The sequence below is a fragment of the Panthera tigris genome, chromosome A1 (genome assembly GCF_018350195.1).
Source record: "Panthera tigris isolate Pti1 chromosome A1, P.tigris_Pti1_mat1.1, whole genome shotgun sequence".
In the NCBI taxonomy this organism is placed as follows: domain Eukaryota; kingdom Metazoa; phylum Chordata; class Mammalia; order Carnivora; family Felidae; genus Panthera; species Panthera tigris.
Genome location: NC_056660.1, coordinates 201,053,137 through 201,072,748, shown reverse-complemented (window position 1 = coordinate 201,072,748; position 19,612 = coordinate 201,053,137). Strand labels below are relative to the sequence as shown.

At 37.0% G+C, this 19,612-nt stretch overlaps 1 long non-coding RNA gene across 1 annotated transcript; it reads right to left on the bottom strand.

Moving 5' to 3' along the window:
- Positions 1 to 1,198: 1,198 nt before the first annotated feature.
- Positions 1,199 to 8,111, bottom strand: LOC122231799. The gene is made up of 3 exons (XR_006209046.1): positions 7,976 to 8,111; positions 4,478 to 4,565; positions 1,199 to 1,571 (listed from the first exon to the last, which is right to left on the bottom strand). It is a non-coding gene; the product is annotated as an uncharacterized LOC122231799 (long non-coding RNA).
- Between the last annotated feature and the right edge of the window lie 11,501 nt (positions 8,112 to 19,612).

The window sequence follows — 19,612 nt, the reverse complement described above, 5'->3', positions numbered from 1 at the left end:
GGAAGGTCCAAGCAAATCTTTTTAAATGCTCTTTACAGCCTCTCTTTCTCATGACAGGTATACCAGTTCGCCCACCAGACTTCTCCCCAAAACTCCTATGAGGAGACCACCATTCTTTTCCTTCACCAGTTCTCCTCCTCAAGGCTGGCCATCTTCTTGTCCTATCTCTCAGGGAAGAGGCAAATAGTTATGGCCAATATCCTGCCCTCTGCTCCCCTGACAGCCTTCTCTTTTTATTCTCAAAAGTCTAGGTTGAAAGTAAAAGATATTTTTAAATTAGCTGTGTTTCCTCTTTACCTCTCTGTTCAACCTAAATCCTGTAAGGCAGTTAAAATTCCCCAGAGGTGTGGACAAGAAAGAGATGCACACAGTTTAATATTTCAGGGTCCTTTCTCACTACAACAAATGGCCTGAGTCAGGGTGTGATTCTAGGACTGACTGAGTCCCAAGTACTTATTTATTATTCCTACTATGCCCTGCTGCCAAGCATTCCAAGCTATCTAGGAAAAAGCAATTAAATTAATAATAACTTTTGCTTTTCCTTTTCTAAGAAAGGGAAGAAATAGCAGCCTATATTTCATCTCCCGAGAAATATACCTTGAAACATTAGGAAATACAGTGCCATAACCAGAGCAACATCTTTACCTTGAGCTACGAAGGTCTCACCACTGGTTCCATCTCATCTCCAACTCCTTGGTTCATAATATTTTTGGCCCAACTCAGATTTTTAAAACTGAACATCACCTTTCCTCTAGATCTTTCTCTCCTACTTCTGCCTTTTCAAAGTTTCTCTTGTGTCACTTATCTGCCTTGACTGGATCAGATCTCCCTTCTATCAGAGCACAGTTTGTAAAGTTTGTTTACTTTCAGCTTTGCTGAACAGGAGAGTCGAGTACACCCAGTTTAAGATCCATGCATTAATAGTCCTATCACAATCCTGAATCCCTTTTCATAATTGGCATTTCATCAGTATGTATGTTCTCTTAATATATATTCTCTTAATGTTTTAAAAGCATATAGTATTGCATTGCCCTCTGATCTTTTCTTTAGACCTTCTCTAAAATATGTCTATGATGATTGCCTGGGAACAGTGATTCTCAGCTCTAGCTACACATTGGAATCTTTTGAGAGCTTAAAAAAAATATTGTTGCTTGGGCCTAATTCAATCAGAATCTCTGGGGTGGGACCGAGTATGAGTTTATTTTTAAATATCAAGATTGAGAATTGCTACTTTAGATCATACATTAATTCAAAAATGTCCCTTCTTTTCCCCCCAAAACACAAAAGCGAAACAAACAAAAAACAGCCTCAGGGCATAGGTTTAGCTAAAGGTTTAGCCCTAGAAGTGTTTGGAGGCCTCGATGTTGGAGGGCTCCCAAGAGAAAAATTGGAAAGTCACAGAATTGGAAGACATAATTCAACCAAGGGTATTTACTCAGCTACTAGATACTGTATTTATATTCCTCATTTCAGCTAAATCTTGTCAGCCTGGAGGAAGTACCTTTCGCTCAAAATCAATCTCTTAGTTGATTGAAGATCAATGACTTGTGTTTCTCAGGTCTGCAAGAAGGCTGTGGGGAGAAGAGCAGGATGAGGCACACCTCAGTTATAGGGTCTTCTCACTCTGTCATTCATGTGGCCCCTGAACTTTTCAGGGTAAAGATGTCCTTTTCAGGTTTATTAATCAAGGGCCCAGAATCTCTACATAAGCCCCTGTCCCAGAGGCCCTGGCATAGGAACCTCATGAGGTAGCCTATGGTTCAGAATTTGGGATTTGGCACTAGGAAGCTACTCCTAACATTGCTCTTTATTTTGAGCACATCACTAACCGATATGTGCCTCCATTTCCTCACAGGTCAAAGGGAGGGGGGATCAAGTGCCATATGTACCTCAAAGGTTTTTGGGAAATGAGACAATCATATGGCTAAGTGCTGGAAAAGCTCCTAAGTACAATTCAAACCAAAAAAGTGATTTGTATCACTGTGGTTATTTATGAATGATGAATTTGGCCATGTTGTTCTATTTTTTGCCAACTTTTGAGACACAATGGAATTTAAAAAGTAAAAATGAGGGGGAAAAAAGGCTCATTGCAGTACATTTAATGATACGAACACAATGAAAACAAAAATAATAAGTTGCTTTATAGGAAAAGAAAAGAAAGACATCCTGAGTATTTGTGATGACAATGAAAATTTGAGGGCAGGAGAAACTCTTTTTTTATTTTGCCTTATTTACAATAAGACAAAATATTTCTCCTGCTGAAATGTACCTGTTCTCCCCTTAGCAACCTAAGCATTGTTTAGGGAAGAAATGGCTGACATTTAATTTAAATTGAATTCTCAAAACTCCAGAAGGAACTTTTGTCGCTTCTTAAGCCAAAATAAAAACTCAGTCTTTATCCTTATTACATTCTCCAGGGAAATTTTAGCTCCTTGACGTAGCCCCTGGGACGTGATGCTGAATAGCTGTTTGGCTGCTTTGGAGAAAAAGATCTCAAACTTCCCCTGAGATACTTCCCCTGAGATACTGCTCATTTCAGATATTTATACACTTTATTCACAGAATAATTTTTCAAAAACGTGTTTTCCAAGTGATCGATAGTATTAAAATTCTGTATCAGAAATTACTTACTGCTAAAGAAATCGACTTCATAACAGACCAGGAAGATTGTAAAATGTTTTATAAATATCTAAGGCTTTCATCACAAACAAGAAAATAATACACAAGGGAAAATGTGTTCCAAAGCCACCATGAAAAATTGTGTTCCATTAATTCCTATCATGGTTCCTCCTCTATTCTGTTTGCCCCCAACATTTATGAAATTAGTCAATACTATATGATTTTACTTTTATGATTAACTTTGGATGAGTGTTTATAAAGATCAATGAAAACTTTCCTCCTTAAAGGTAAAATTGCACATTATTCTATATGCACTCAATAAATACTTGTAAATCACCTACTCATTTGAATCACATGAAATTACCATTTTCATGAGTCAAATATAATTCAGTAGCAGCAATCTTATATGCCTAATCTCCTACAGACTAACTCTTGTCAACCACTTTTTCAAATATCAGGTTGTTTGCATTTAACTTTTAAATATCTAAAAAATGTTTTCTCATCTATGTCAAAAGTTTAGCTAAGTTTTGTTTCTTCTCTCTGCTTAGAGTAGACGTTTGTACTATATGGCAATTAAGTAATATTTCTTCATGACTATTTCAATGACTATTTCAAGTATTTGAAAATTTTTTTCTTTTATAATTAAAATTTTTTTCCTTATAAGTCTTAATACTCTTCTTTACAACCTGTTGATTTTAATTACAGTCCTTTGATGTTAAAGAGAAATATCTTGAAGATAGGTAAATTGAACCAGAATGTTTCAGATTTACTTTTTTCTTGGATTCCATATATAATCTATACACATGTAAGTCACAAATTAGTTAACAACATTCTTAATTCTCTAAACTCATTTTCCAACCCTGTTCATGCAAACTTGAAAAAGCAAATTTCCTAAATTCACACTACAACAGGTGCTTAGTCAAGTATTTTTACCATTCAGTTAGTCAATCCTACTCTTTTCCTCCCCCCCCCCAACAACAGAAAAAAAAATATATTGGAAAATGTTTATTTCACAATAAGAAGTATATGGATTTTCCTTTCAGTCACTACCAGAAATCACAGAGGTTTTAATAATGTCTAACAAAGATATACTTAAGGTCTTTGAGCATCTTTCATCATGGATTAGTTCAACTTCATGATTTTCTTCTCACCATCAAACCAACAGAACCTCCCCAAACACTAAACAGGAAAACATTACAAAGATGTACGTTCAAATTGTCCTTGCTTTCCCTCCACTGCTTCTTCCATTCTATGTTCTATTGTGTAGTTCACATTCTAAGACCATTTGTCTACCAAATTATGCTTTCAAAATGCTGATATCCTAGACAGCCTGTATTTCCCAGAGGGTAATTCTAGCGCTTTCCCTTTATATTTACTAAAGATTCTTTGCCAATATCATGAGCCCACTCCTCCCTGTCCAATTTTCTGCCCTTTAGTTTTGGTTTAGACATACTTAGAGATTGTTTCTTCATTCTCCCTACTCTCCTCTTGGGCAAATGTTTTTCCTTCCCTAGGAGTTTTATGTGGACTTTATCTAACGGCTATGCTGACACTTTAAACATGCAGTTCTGCATGGCCCTAGTTCTAATGTCAGCAGCTGCTTATGGATGTTTGTCCACAGATATAACCATTTCTCTCTTACGTAGCCAAATCACCCTTGATATTTCTTTGCATGTATTTACTTCCCACTCTTTCCCCCAAGGGAAGGGGGACGGGGGAGAGTAAGTGGGAATGTAGCTTAGAGCAGGGAAGAGGGAGGGGAGAGGGCTGAGAAGGGGAGGCCAGAATAGAAGGATGAGAGAGAGGACAGTGGGACAAAAGTAGAGAGTTAATTGCTTCCTCTGAGTCTGTTACTTACAAGGAGTGCCCCCTTTCCAAAGGTTCTTAAGGCCAAGGAAGCATTGTGACAGTGGTGACAGAAAGATCAGTGCTGCTCCAACAACGAGCTGTGGAAATGAGGTAGTGAAAGAAGAACATGATATTAAATGTTTAGTTCTTCACCCTTTTAGGGGTTCTTTCTCGCCCACTCCCCCATGGCCCAGCTCCAACTAATGCAAATACCCTCGCTGCATAATCTGATCAGCTCTTGGAATTCACCTCCAATGTTTTCATATACTCTTCATACTGAAACTCATATCCTTTACATTGAAACTCAACACCAAAATTGATAACATTCTTACACTGAATATTCTTGTCATTAATCCACGTCTTCAATAGCATAATTTTGAATAACAGCCGCATAAATTCACACTAGTTTTCTGTTGGATTGTCAAAATAAAGTTGGATATCAATAGTTATATAGCTATTTTTAAGAGCTATATAACAAACAGGAGAATTAAATTCGAATAGGGTCTGTAGACGTGAAAGAGTAAAATCTGTCTGGAACAGAAAAACTGAAAATTAGCTTAGATTGGGAAAAAAAAAAAAAAAAGTATCCTTGCTGTTAATCAAGTTGGGAGGACACAGATGAAGCCCTGCTTTCTGCAAAGAACAGGAAACTTTTTTCCAAGGTCAAGCAGTCCCTATAAACTGCTATCATGATCTCTTCTTTCTGTGACCACTGCTTTGTTACCAATGAGGCTCTCAGACTTGCTTTGCTATCCCCACCCACTATTACTGGGGACACCCAATTGCTAAACGCCCTTGCATCATGACAGCACCCAAGCCCTAGTTAATTCCTCCTTCTCCTAATCCTGCTTCAGAAACAGCATCTAAGGGAGACTCCAAGGTCTTCCTTCCCTTCAAGCTTCCTCAGAATCCTTCAGCAGGAATCTAAGCCTTTCCAAAGACAGTGCCATCCTCTCCCCCTAGAATTTTTTTGGGGGGATGGCATATAAATTGTCAGAAAAAAATGTCTTTTAAAATAATCAAAACCCTTTGAGACATAATCAAATAAGTATCTGAGGCTTCGTAACTTCATCCAAAACTGACAACTTTCAATAATAAGTAATAAAAATTTTCCATAATAGAGACATAACTTTTCTAAAAGACTTGACAGTTTGGTTAAGAGGAAATAAATTTCCATCTAGTGTTTGATTTAATTTTTTAACAAGTTAACTCTGAGGTTTCTCTTCTGTGGAAAGCTTAGGAGCTTAGGAAGTACCCAAAATAAACATTTATTTGCCTTTACTCTTCAAATAGGTCCCATGTTGTATATATTTGATTCAGATGTATGTTCTGTGTATGGCCTATTTCTGATGTATCTATCATGTTCCATAATTTCTACCTCAGCATTATACACTGTAAATTCAGAATACATTTTATATCTGATGGGAAAACCTGTCCCTCCCTCCCATTCTAACAAATACATTTTGTTAAAACTTGGTTGAATTCCAAAAGAAAATTATGTTAGAAATGTTCCCCATTGTAACGATCAAAAATGACATTAAACTTCTAAATTAATTCTGAGATAATTGAATTCTTGAATAATTGAACAGTCTCAGGACTTCTCTTTTCCAAATATTATTTTGTTTCTCAGCAAATTTCCGTTTTTAAAGATACGTATACAATATTTTTACTATTTTATTTTATTTTTTAAAAAATTGAGGAACACCTGGGTACCTCAGTCGTTTAAGTGTTGGACCTCGGCTCAGGTCATGATATTGCAGTCTGTGAGTAGTTCAAGTCCCGCATCAGGCTCTATGCTGACAACTCAGAGCCTGGAGCCTGCTGCAGATTCTGTGTCTCCCTCTTTCTGTGCCCCTCCCCCACCCCTCAAAAATAAATAAATATCAAAAAAGAACTTTTTTAGGGGTGTCTGGGTGGCTCCGTCAGTTAAGCCTCCGACTTAGGATCAGGTCATGATCTTGCAGATAGTAAGTTTGAGCCCAGCATCAGGCTCTGAGCTGTCAGCAGGAACTCTGAGCTGTCTCCGCAGCCTGCTTCAGAGGGAGAGAGGGAGACACAGAATGTGAAACAGGTTCCAGGCTCTGAGTGTCAGCACAGAACCCATGAGATCATGACCTGAGTCCAAGTTGGATGCTTAACGGACTGAGCCACCCAGGTGCCCTTTGCTATTTTAAATACAAAATTTATTATTTTTCTCTAATAAAGATAATGTACATGATAGAAGTTGGAAAGTACAAAAAATATATGGTCATACTCCTCATGCTCCTACTCGGCCAAAGTATCAACATTATTCAGTGTTTTAAATTTATATATATATTTTCACATTTGTATTAAATTCATGTTTCACCATTATATTCAGTTATTAATTTCATTAGTATTTACAAATTTTCTTAAGCTTTCTAGCTGATCATATTATTATCTAAAAAGATTAATAATTATATCCCAGCTTCTTAAAAAATTCTATTTTATATTCCTATGTCATGTTGTGGTAAGCAGAATAATGGCCTTCCAAAGATGTCTATGTCCTAATCACTGGAACCTGTGAATATGTTATGTACGTGGCAAAAGGAGATTAAGGTTACAGATGGAATTAAGTTTCCTAATCAGCTGACCTTAAAATAAGGAAATTATCCTGATGGTCCCAATCTAATCATGAGTCCTTAAAGGAAAAAAAAAAAAAAAATCTTTCTCAGCTTCAGTCTGAGAAGGATGTGGTGACAGTAGGTCAAAGAGATGAGTCATTCAAAGGATTCCACCAGCCATTGCTGTTTATGGAGAAGGAGGAAGGGAGCCCTGAGCCTAAGTATGAGGGTGGCCTCTAAAAGCTGGAAAAGCCTTCTGCCCTGGAGCCTCCAGAAAGGACTGCAGCCTTCACAACACCTTGATTTCACACAGAAAGATCCGTCAGGCTTCTGATCTATGGAACTGTAAGATAATACATTTATATGCTTTATGCTACTAAGTTTGTGATCATTTGTTACTGAAGCAATAGGAAACAAATACACATGTCTTCTTACATTGATCTGAACAATGTTAAATAATAATGTCAAATTTGGGGTAGAGAAAGATATTAAAGTTGAAAAAAACAAATGAGGCTGTCCTCTCTCAGCAACAAATGATCTAAGAATTCTCTTCTACTTCATTAAATTTAATTAAATTTCTAACCTAGTTTTATTGATCTGGCTTTTAATGAAACATTTTATGCTTCATATTTCATCTCTCTGGTTTACTTCATTTATTTTTATGCATTAATTTCTTGAAGTACCATTTTCAAAGGATTATACAAGAGTTTTCTTCATTCATTTTTTAAGAAACTTTTTGTTGGAATCTTCTCCAGTGGGTTTTTATGTGATATACATGAAATATTGGCCCCTTCCGGTACTTTGGTTATCGTGTCTCTCTATATTTACTATGACAAGAGTCACGTGTAACGTACATATTCTCACTTTCACGTCTTAACATCTCTCACATTTAAGCTGTTTCTAAAGTTGGAATCCATAAACAGTACCTATAGCTAATAACTTTGCCCCATCGTCCTCAATTTCTTTCTCTACAGATTCCCAAGTCATGGATGCAATGAGTAGGGTACCGTCTTCTCAGTAGCCCTTCCTCTTCCTTTTTGGAATAGCACACTGCTTTGTAAACCACAGTGGCCCACCCCTTCGGAACTAACAGGAGTAAATAAAGCAAGATTCCGTTTCTCCTGGGAATCTGAATCTTGAATAGAATGCCATGGCATTCTTGAAGTTGAGTTACTGGCACTCAAAAAAACCTCAGTTTCCAACTGAGATGCCGAAAGCTGTTGTAGTTCTATTTTTTTCTGAGGCTTGGTTATCCTGTTTTTCCTTCTATTGTGTGAGCTAAGCAATATCCTTTTAAATACGTTTATTTATTTTTACCAGACGCATTTTCTAATGTTTTCAACCAAAGACCTCCAACTGAAACTTGGACGACGTCAGGGAAGATGATATATAACATCTGACACCTATTTCTGGATGTAATGGATTATTGCAAAAGTGTTTCATTTTGTTTTGTTTTTTAATTCTTTTTAACCTTTATTTAGTTTTGAGAGAGAGACAGAGCATGAGCAAGGGAGGAGCAGAGAGAGAGGGAGACACAGAATCTGAAGCAAGCTCCAGGCTCTGAGCTGTCAGCACAGAGCCGGAGGCGGGGGTGGAACTCACGAACTGCCAGATCAAGACCTGAGCCAAAGTTGGAAGCTCAACCGACTGAGCCACCCAGGTGCCCCCCTTCTTTTGAATGCTATCTTAGTTAACAATCTTTGGTTCTAGTGTAAGACTGGAAATAACAAGAAGGAAGAAAATACGTCAACTAAGTAGAGAATATGTCAACTAAGGCATTAGAATAAGAAGAGATTCTAGTAGGATCTCCACAGTGACTCCAGTGTTACCAAATGTGCCTTCCAATGAACTCCTGTTTCCTCCCAGAGTAAGAGACTGCTCAATGGGGGTTGGAGTGAGATTAATGGAGTGGTATATCTTTTGCTTCCTATTTTACAGTAAGGATGTCAGCAAACCTTTCCCAAGGCAGTCCTATGCAACTCTCAAATTAAAGAAAAAGGCTGTAGCAGCCACGTCTATGTCAACTCACTCCAGTCCTTGAGTGCTGAATGGTGACATATAAGTGAGGGTGACTTCCGCATGACGTAGCTTAATAGTCTACATGGCAGACAAGGCCAAGACATCCAATGGCAAGGAAATGAGTGACAATGAGGGCAGCCCTAGGGGAAAAGGCCAGAATGACATATTGGCATCAGACATGCTAAGTGATAGACATTAGGAAATAAATTAGATTTATAGTGGATCTGTTACTTTGAGTTCTTTTCGACAGAAGAGCCTCTCTCTAAACCATTAAAACACAACCACTGTCTTGCCCCCCAATGAACATTTATAAATCTGAGTTGTAAATCCCTTTTACCGAGATTAATCTATGGTAGAAAAGTTTCAGAGACAGGAAAGCAAAGGATATACAACTTCATTCATCATGAAGGGACAATAAAACAATTTTTTTGAAATGTTACTCAGGCATCTGTGATAATCTCAGGAAAGATTGGAATATCTCATCATAAAAATGTCAGAAACCAGGATAGCTTAGAGAAACTGAACAGCTGGAGAGCTGGAGTTCATGTACCTTCCTTCTGTAGTTCTACCACAAGTTTAATTTAATTCACAAAACTACGGATATAAATATGTGAGAAATAACTGTGAAAGGCTTTAGAAGAACAATCCTACCACAGGGCTCTCATGTCTATAACACTTTCTAGTTTCAATGTTTCCTTTTTCCGTCCTTAGATTTCCCTTTTTTCCATGTAAACTACATTACTCTTTGATTTTCATTCTCTCCCTTTTATTTTTCTCTATGTCTTATGTCATTCAATTGCATTCTATACTTTTGAAAAAGAAATCTTTCACTTAGTGTTTTTCTCTTAAAGTTTTTATCATATTTTAAATTATTTTATTATTCTTCAAAATTATTAAGGTTAACAAGTATCAATAGTTTCTTTGTTGTTGTCTGTCCTTTATATACATGGTAGGTGAGATGTAAAAGTAAGTTACAAAAAGTAGGGTGAGTACCTCTTATTTTTATAAAAATAGTGTGTATATATAATAAATTTATACACCAAGATCTACATTTAAATACCAGTTTGCAAAACATGTGAAGGAAAGAGGAAGAGATAAGTCAAGTGACATCACAAGGAAGTAATTAACCAAATTCAGAATATGGGAAATTGTTCAGAAGAATGAACCTAATTTCTTCAACAATAAATGTCATAAAAATTGGTGGAGGGAGAAATAATCGATTATAGACTTAAAAATTTGGTTTTCACAGGGGTGCCTGGGTGGCTTAGTTGGTTGAATGTCTCATTGTTGATTTCCACTCAGGTCATGATCCTAGCATTGTGTGATCGAGCACTGCATTGGGTTCCATGCAGAGTGTGCTTAAGATTCTCTTTCTCTCTCTCTCTTGATCTCTCTCTAAAATATATATTAAAAAATTTTGGTTTGTCACAAAATCCTCATAGGTATCCCCATTTGTAAAAAACAATAACTATTAAAATACATTTTTGAGAAAATCAGGGAAATCATATTAAGAAATAATTATTAACATTGCTATGTGTGATAATGGCATTGTGGTTGTATTTTTACATTTTATTTTATTGTTTTTTAATTTTAAGTTTTTATTTTAATTCTAGTTTGTTAATATACAGTGTTATATTAGTTTCAGGTGTACTGTATAGTGACTCAACACTTCCATACATCACCCGGTGCTCATCACAACCAGCACCGTCCTTAATCCCCATCACCTATTTAACCCACCCCTCCCCTCCCCCCGCCACCTTCCCTCTGGTAACCATCAGTTTGTTCTCTATAATTAAGAGTCTGTTTCTAGAGTCTCTGTAATTAAGAGTCTGATTTGTCGCTCTCTCTATTTTTCCCCTTTGCTCATTTGTTTGTTTCTTAAATTCCACATATGAGTGAAATCATATGGTGTTTGTCTATCTCTGACTATTTTGCTTGGCATTATGCTCCCTAGCTCCATCCATGTCATTGCAAATAGCAACATTTCATTCTTTTTTATGGCTGAATACTATTCCATCACATATATGTGTGTGTATATATATATACAGACACACATACATGTATATACATACACATATATGCATATATATCACATCTCCTTTATCCATTCATCAATCAATAGACACTTTAAAATCTTCCATAATTTGGTTTCTTCCATAATTTGGCTATTGTAAATAATGCTGCTATAAAATAAGGGGTTCATGTATCCCTTTGAAAAAGGTGGTTTTTTTTTTTTTATTCTTTGGGTAAATATCCTACTGTAGTGCCATTGCTGGGTCATAGGATAGTTCTATTTTTAACTTTTTGAGGAACCTCCGTATTGTTTTCCAGAGTGGCCGCACCAGTTTGCATTCCCACCAATAGGGCATAAGTGTTCCTTTTCTCTACATCCTTGCCAACATTTGTTGTTTCTTGTGTTGTTGATTTTAGCCATTCTGACAGGTGTGAGATGATATCTCACTGTATTTTTTTAAAACTTATCTGTGAGAGATGTGCACCGAAGTATTTTCTGGTAAAATGTTATGATGGGTGAAATTTGATTTAAAACATTCCAGTATCATTTGTCAAAACTGTGTGTTGAGCTGAGGGAGCGGCCATAGATGGCAAGATTGACAGAATGTTGATGATTGTTGCACGTCGATGATGGGAACAAGGAGATATGTTAATGCTCTCTATTTTTTAAATGTTGAAAATTTCCATAAAAAGGTGATGAGTTTATAGATGACTAATCTTTCCTTCTCAATATTTTCTAATTTTTTACTACAATGATGTGTTAGTTGCACAAGAAAAGTTTAAAATATTTAAAAAGTATGTCTTACATTTTAAATGTATTCCTATTTCTAATGCAATTTGTTCATCCTTTACGTGCTGCCAATTTTTCAAGTTTTGAGAAATGAATTTTGACATTTTCAGGAAAGGTGCCATCTTCCATCACAAGGGAGTTTTAAAGTTCAATTGAGATCACATTTCTGAAAATACAGTATAGCCATCACAGTGTTATACAAATGTACTATAATTTGTTATCAACTTGCCTCTTGCTTTTCTTTTTTTTTTTTGTCTTTCCTTTTTTGTTATTACAATCCAGACTGTTAGCACACATATACAAGCACGTGGACTTTCATTTTATATTCCAGCATGTTGTCCGATATTATTTGGCTTCAGAAGTTGTTTTACTTACTTCTGGTTCTATTCTCTTTTCCCAGGATGCAACTTAAATCTCCTTTGAATAATTGCTGTGTGCAGGGTAATTATCCCCGGGTAACTCTTCATATTTCTCTTAAGAGTATGCCCGTTAGATATTCTCATGTTCTCCTCTCAATATAAAGCACCACGTTCTCAAGAGGTAAATAGATGTAAGATATTTTGGAGCATGGGAAATACTGAGGTAAATGATTAATAATAATTAATCATAACAACAATAGTAGCCATTTCCACTCTGTTCAATTTCTCTCGTTCTGCTTCTTCCATTTGTGTCGGGCCCTATTGTGATTGCCTGGCTCCTATGATCCTCATTCTTCCAGGACTCATGGTTCATTCCATGGGGAATGTTAGTCTTATTTCTTGGACCCTTTTCCCCTATTGAATTATCCATCCATATACTTCTTTTCTCTCTCTGCCTTTCAACTGTTGGCATTAGACAAAACTTCTTTACTAAAAACGGCCTATTGTTTAGTTGCTCTTTGCTCTGTGCATACTGTTTCATTTGCAGCCATGCTGTCTTTCTTCGTGTCACCTCTATCACCAGAAACCCACCTTCTTTGTTTTCTGTTTCATTTCTGGAGCCTTGACTCACTCTGCTACATAGTTTCATGTGGCCTTTTCTTTTAACAGCTGTTGCAGCGGAAGTAGTCAATTTATTTCTTTAGACTCCCATTTTATTTATTGGCTTCAGACTGGCCTGATTATGTCCCTCTCAATTTTGTTATGACCAGTTACTTAGAACCCATAGAGCCCACAAGGGGACCCTGGGGGATTGTAAATCCAACTCCTTCATTTTAATGATGAGAAACCAGAAGCTCATGCTTCCTGATTTCTGGTCCAGTACTGGAATTCTTTTCATGACACCTCAATTCGTCATCCGTTTGAACAGTCATATTTTATATTTGCATAATACTTTTGTCCTTGCGATGGGCTTTCACATCTATCTTTTCATTTGCCTGTAGTTTAAAAGGCACTTCTGACCACCTATTTCTAATGACAGCAGCCACAACCTTGGGATGTTTCTGCCCCGTGACTTCACATGTCTGTTCTGGGCCCTTGGGTAAGAGCACAGAATCCTGCACTGTGTTTTCTCAAATAAGTTCTCACTGTCTGGAGAACAAATTTTGTTATGTGCTCCATCATTGTAGTAATATTTGCCTTTAGTCCTATCTAGAAGCATTAAAAATGTGCATAATATATATCCTTTTAGATCTTATCTTAATAAACATCACTTGTGGTGGAGGAGAGATAGATGAATAAAAGAAAGGTTTGCTTCCTCCCAAACAAGCCCACCAAGAACCTCCTGAAAAGAACTCAGACAACAATCCAGATGAAGTAGGTTCACTTCAACACCAAAAGCAAAGCAACTGAGAAAGATATTCTTAGATGTAACCTTTCTGTAGCACTAAGGTTTTCTAAACCTTTTCACAGGTTGATCTCTTTTGTTTGTTTGTTATCTCTTTTTTCCTTCTCTGGGGTGCCCCATTCTAGCCGACACGTGATTCTTTTTTCTAGAAGTTAGTTATGTCCTTTTCTTCCAAACAGGTAGTGCTTTTTGTTTTTGTTTTTTGCCTATAGCATACATCCAAAAGGATGGGAGGAAAAGAAACCTCTTTCATTCTGCTCCCCAGTCAACACAGGCAGGAACAGCAGTTTTCACCCGGGCACCTGCTAAGGAGCACCTTGTACGGAGGCGCTTAGCATGTGCAGATCAATGAAGAAAGGAAAGATCTTGATGGGACTTTTGTGGCGTACCCACTTTGCACAATTTCTCACGCAGCCCAACTATCTCCATAATTTGTTCTACCCATTTAAGAAATTAACCAGTTGCTGATAGACAGTTTATCATTGAGACCACTTTGTCTTCACCTTGCTGCATATTGACCCTCAGTACAGCCCCTTAAGGAAAGCAGGGAACTTTACAAAGAAAGTGGTTAAGAAAGAGAGAAATTAAGCCATTTGTTCAAAATCACCTAACAAGCTGGTGACAAAGCCTGAATGAGCTTGAACTCAAGTCTCTGGCTGAGAGTTCAGTGCTCTTTTCATTGAAACCACACAGCTTCTTAAAAGTAGATCAACCTTAGTAATAAAACTTGCATAGTGCAGTGTGACTGATAAGCTAGTATGGAGACCAAGATACAGCACAGGAAGCACTTGGCCTTGCATCCTCCTGGTCCCCCTCGTATCTTTTGTTTATGTACTGACTTGACTTGGGCAGCAGGCAGGTAGCACAACAGCTGTCAGAATGAATTGAGGCCACGATTTTATGTTGTTGAATGTGTTGAGTCATTTCCCTTAGTTCACACATCTGCCTCACTCTGTCTTCTAAGTTATTATCACGGCTTTAATCTCTCCTTTATTTTGACAGTTGGGATTTTTTTGGAGACATTATTCAAATGAAATATTGATTCTCATTTATGAGACCCTAATCCTTCCCCAGGGGAAATGGCTATTTCCTAGATACAATAGTTAAACCTATAGGATTAAAAATGCTTTTACAAAGACATTAAAAAGTTGTTTACAAAAAGGATGGTTAATTTAAGAAAATAGAAATTGAAACTTGAAATGACTGCCATCAGCTTTCTCTAATGTTTTTCTCTAATCTTTTTTCCTGCGATGTAAATCAAAATACTTTTTTTTTTAAAAGACTGTTTTCAGGTGAGGATAAAAACAGCCAAAACCCTGAATTCGTTAGTAGTCTTATGATTCCTAGTCACCAACTATTTTTATATTCTTTTGTGAGATGGTTGTTATCTTTCAGCCCTCTCTAATACTGTATGTAACTAATCTCTAGGTAGAGAAACTCTAATTTCTCTGTTGTTTATCATTCCTGATTTTAATCTTTTATTTGATAAAAGCCCAGCTTTTTTATATGTAAATATTAGTAGTAGTCTAAAAATGCCATTTCTCAATGAACAGGATGCATTAACTTGGAAAATAGAGAATCAGGTAATCACCATTGAGGAAATCAGCAAATCGAAGAGTCCTATCCAGCTGGAAGGAAGTCAGACAGGGCTATAGCATGAAAATATTGGAGAAGTTTGTTGGAAGGGCAAGACCTAATATAGTTTACCTTTACACTTTTAGAAGATTTTGCTTCTTGCCTCTGCTTGAATGCCCTCTGTCATTTATTATAACTGGATTTATTGTTTCAATAGTGTTGTACCTGGAGTTTTGACCACAGTCAAAACAAACAAATCACTGGATATAGCTGAAGCCGTAGATAAATGACATGGCAGGGATTCGTGCACAGATTTGCTCTAGTGCCCTCTCACATTCTTGTACCATCAATCTAGCTGGTGCTCTCTGAGGGTCATCAAAGGTCAACATACTTTCAATAAGGTGTTTTTTTTTTTTTTTTTAAATTTCAGTAAGGTTTTAACTGAAAGGTGCCCTTAACATTCAGTAAACTTCAAGCATGTTTATAACCAAAAAGCCACTCCCCCTGTGGAATGATCACCCTCTACAGAAGTCACCCAGCCTGTGTCACATTTCCCAACAGTGCTCGTGCTCGATACATTGACCACTGATTCCCATAGGCCCAGCTGCTTCCAACGCTGATGGTCCAAATAATCTCAGTTGTCTGCCTGGCCTTGTCAAAGTCATCTCATTTCCCATCTTTGTGTTTTTGCTCACACGGTTCCTACGTGGAAAGTCCATACGCATCTACTTCATTTTCCACCTCATCATTCCACCATCCATATGCTCTCGGGACTATCCATCATCAGAACTGCTCTTAGCTGACTCTCCACCAAAAAGCTTTCCTTGAACTCATCCTGAAATAGCATTTTTTTCTGCTAAATTACCATTTGTCATATATTAGTGCATGGCATCTCTAACTATCATGAATTGGAACAGATGAGAGAAGATGGAACTTGAAAGGAAATCTGCTCTTTTAAGGTAGGCCCTGGGGAAGCAGGCCTGGCTGGAGGTGATGTACAGTCTAGATGATGTTTTCAGGATCTGAAGATGGTAACAACCACAAAACCAGTGTGAGCCCAGACAAGCTGCCAGTGCTGGTCCTAAAACTAGGTATTTGAATGAATGGACAAATCAGCTTGGAGAATTGTGTCAGTAAATAGAGGAAGGGCAGTCAGGGGTGCAGTGCAAGACTATTGAGGGAAAATGGCTCAGAGATAGCAAGACGAGGGGTGCCTGGGTGGCTCGGTCAGTTGAGTGTCTGACTTTGACTCAGGACATGATCTCATGGCTTGTGAGTTCAAGCCCTACGTTGGGCTGTGTGCTGACAGCTCAGAGCCCGGAGTCTGCTTCAGATTCTGTGTCTCCATCTCTCTCTCTGCTCCTCCCCTGCTTGCACTCTGTCTCTCTCCCTCTCTCTCAAAAGGAAATAAACATTAAAAAAAGAGAAAGAGAGAGATAACAAGACTAACACATCGCCTAAGTTGTTGAGAACTTAAGGCTATTACTAAATCACTGGATCAATTATATGAGCATAAGACAACACAAGAACATAGCTTAAGTCAAGATTAGCAGTAGGGTAAACTAATATTGAGTCTTAAAACACTGAGCTAGAAATATTTAAATCCTTGCCAAAGGTAAATATAAAGGGCATGTATTGGTTCAGGGTGAATTTCAGGTCTTTTGTAAAGAAGGCTAGAACAAAAATATTCTTTTCCCCTGAAAGGGAACAGTGAAGCATAAAACCCCAAATTTAGCTGCAGGTTCCATCACCTGCTGGTTTGTGTGTGTGGAACATGAAAGGAAGGCTCAGAAACAAAAGTCTGTAGGAAAAAAATAGAAGGCAGCATTTACTCCCAAAGAAATGTGAGGAAGTCAGACTTCAGAAGAACAGGCCCAACAAATTAAAAAATAGGACAAGTATTTGTAAACAAACAAACAGTATTATGAAAGCTCAAGTTCTCATCAGTGTGTTCATGGTAGAAGACAGCAATTTTATCGTGGTTACCATATTCACCAAGTTCATAACCTGTCTTCAGACAACAGCATTGCGAACGTCAAGGGTAAAGTCATTTTCACTTAGGAGTTCGCAACTTGCAGGGAATACTCAAGGTTTCATTTGGAGGACAGAACTAGGCAGAGAGATTCTTTTAGTTTTTATTTATGTAAGGGTGGAATGTTGAGGGATTTTTTTTTCTTTCGTTAGTGGTGAGACTTGGGGCACATGCTTACACTGCTGACAGTGCCAGGTGTCACTTTCTGTTTTGGCAGTCCTTCCTGTGGTCATGATTCCCTGCCCCCCATAGGACACATTTGTCTGCCTACATTTGCTTAGCAATTTTCTCAGTTGTTGTTATTGATTTCATATTTTACTTTGACCCATTTTATTTGTGTAAATATAATGAGAAATGTTGATTCACGTATAATTACCTCCTCGTAATTTTTCTTAATGAAACAATACGATACTAAGACCCAAGATTTCACTTCTGGTTGTAGGTTCATAAAGTCTTTCTGGTTTTAATTTATTTCTATGTGTTTATTAGCTCAGTTGAGAGCAGACTATACCACCCAGTTCACCTCCACCCGATTAACAGTACCTGTAATTGTAAGGCTGCCCTTTTCTCAAAAGATACTCCGATTTCTCAGAATCCACACCCTGCCAAAAAGTAACATTCTTTCCCACCTATAGAGCTGAGATTCCCTAGTCCATCAGGGCGAGTACCAGGTGAGTTTCCGGAAGCATGCTATAGGCATCACTCTATATGCAAAACAAAGAGTTGTTTTTATTACTGAATTTGTCTCATCTACTTGAGTGTAATTTGCAGCCTGATTATGTTAAAATTTTATTTTTCCCATCATATGATGGTAGAAAAGAGGACAGATTCTTATTGAAGCAATACAAATAACTATACTCTCATTTAAAGTAAAAGTTTTTAAGGGCATCTGGGTGGCTCAGTCGGTTAAGTGTTGACTGTTTGTTTTGGCTCAGGTCATGATCTCACCATTCATGCGATTGAGCCCCCATGTTGAGTTCTGTACTGACAGCCTGGGGCCTGCTTGGGATTCTCTCTCTCCCTCACTCTTTCCAAATAAATAAATAAATAAATATTTAAAAACTGTTATCTTCCATTAAAAAGAAGCTTTTATTAACAGTAAATTTATATGTTTGACCATTGTAACTAATTTATACCTTTGGTATATTAATCTCAAAATTTTAAATTTCCAAATCAATTATAAACCTGTCAACCCAGAGGTATTTTTGTTGATGTCTTTCAGAACCCAGGACATAATATTCTGACTTTAAAATGTTTATTTTCTATTTAATGGTGGAAAATAATCTATATGATGACAAACCAATCTAGAAGTTAGTAGTTACTTGTATAGTGGATACAGGAAAATTTTCTATATTTATATTAAGTGCAATACTCTATTTACCTATAATTACGGCTTTCTAAACTCCTCTTTAGAATGACTAAAAATGATATTAGAGAGGATGGTCATGTTGATGTTTAAAGCTGGTTCACCATTCTCTATCTCACTCTTATACAGAAACCTGACTATTTTACCACAAAAATGCATATTTAACATTTAACATTTCTTGAAAGGATTTAGAGGATAATCCCTATTCCCTCAGATGGCAATACTGCTATGCGTGTGAAAGAATTGACTCCAGAAGGACTATTTCTAATCTGGCAGGACACTGTAAAAAAACACTAGAAAACAAAGTACATGGTGCATGTTAAGCATATTTATGATTTCAAACTGTCTAATTGCTCTAGTGTTCTGAAAAAGTAATTAGATTTCTAGTTGGTCAAGAAGCCATAACTGTCTTGACTCAGGCTTGCTAAGACTCTAAACCTAAGGAAAAAATGGGGCACCTGACTGGCTCAGTTGGTTAAGCGACAAACTCTTGGTTTCAGCTCCAGTCATGATCTCATGGTTTGTGGGGTCAAGCCCCACATTGGGCTCTACACTGACAGTGCATGGAGCCTGCTTCTGATTCTCTCTCTCTCTCTCTCTCTCTCTTCCGCTCCCCCTCTCATGCTTACTCTCTCAAAAATAAATAAATAAACTCCAAAAAATTCTAAACCTGGAGGAAAAATAATAGATTTCAAAAGAAGTATCATAGGATAGAAATATGAACATAAGTTATAAGTCCCTAAGGGCAATGGATGATAGAAGCATAAAACAAGCATAGCAATAAGAAACCCTGATCATCAGATACAATAAGATAAAATGATTATTAAAAGTGTAGAATACTTGATTAAAGAGTTATTCAAATTTATAGCAAAAGCAAAAACATCATAAGTACCATGACTAAATGAAAATCCTTCACTATCTGGAAGAGAATAATTTTTTACTACTTTTACTAACAGCAGGCTGGTATATAAAGGTTGATTTATCATTTTATCAAAAAGAAAACC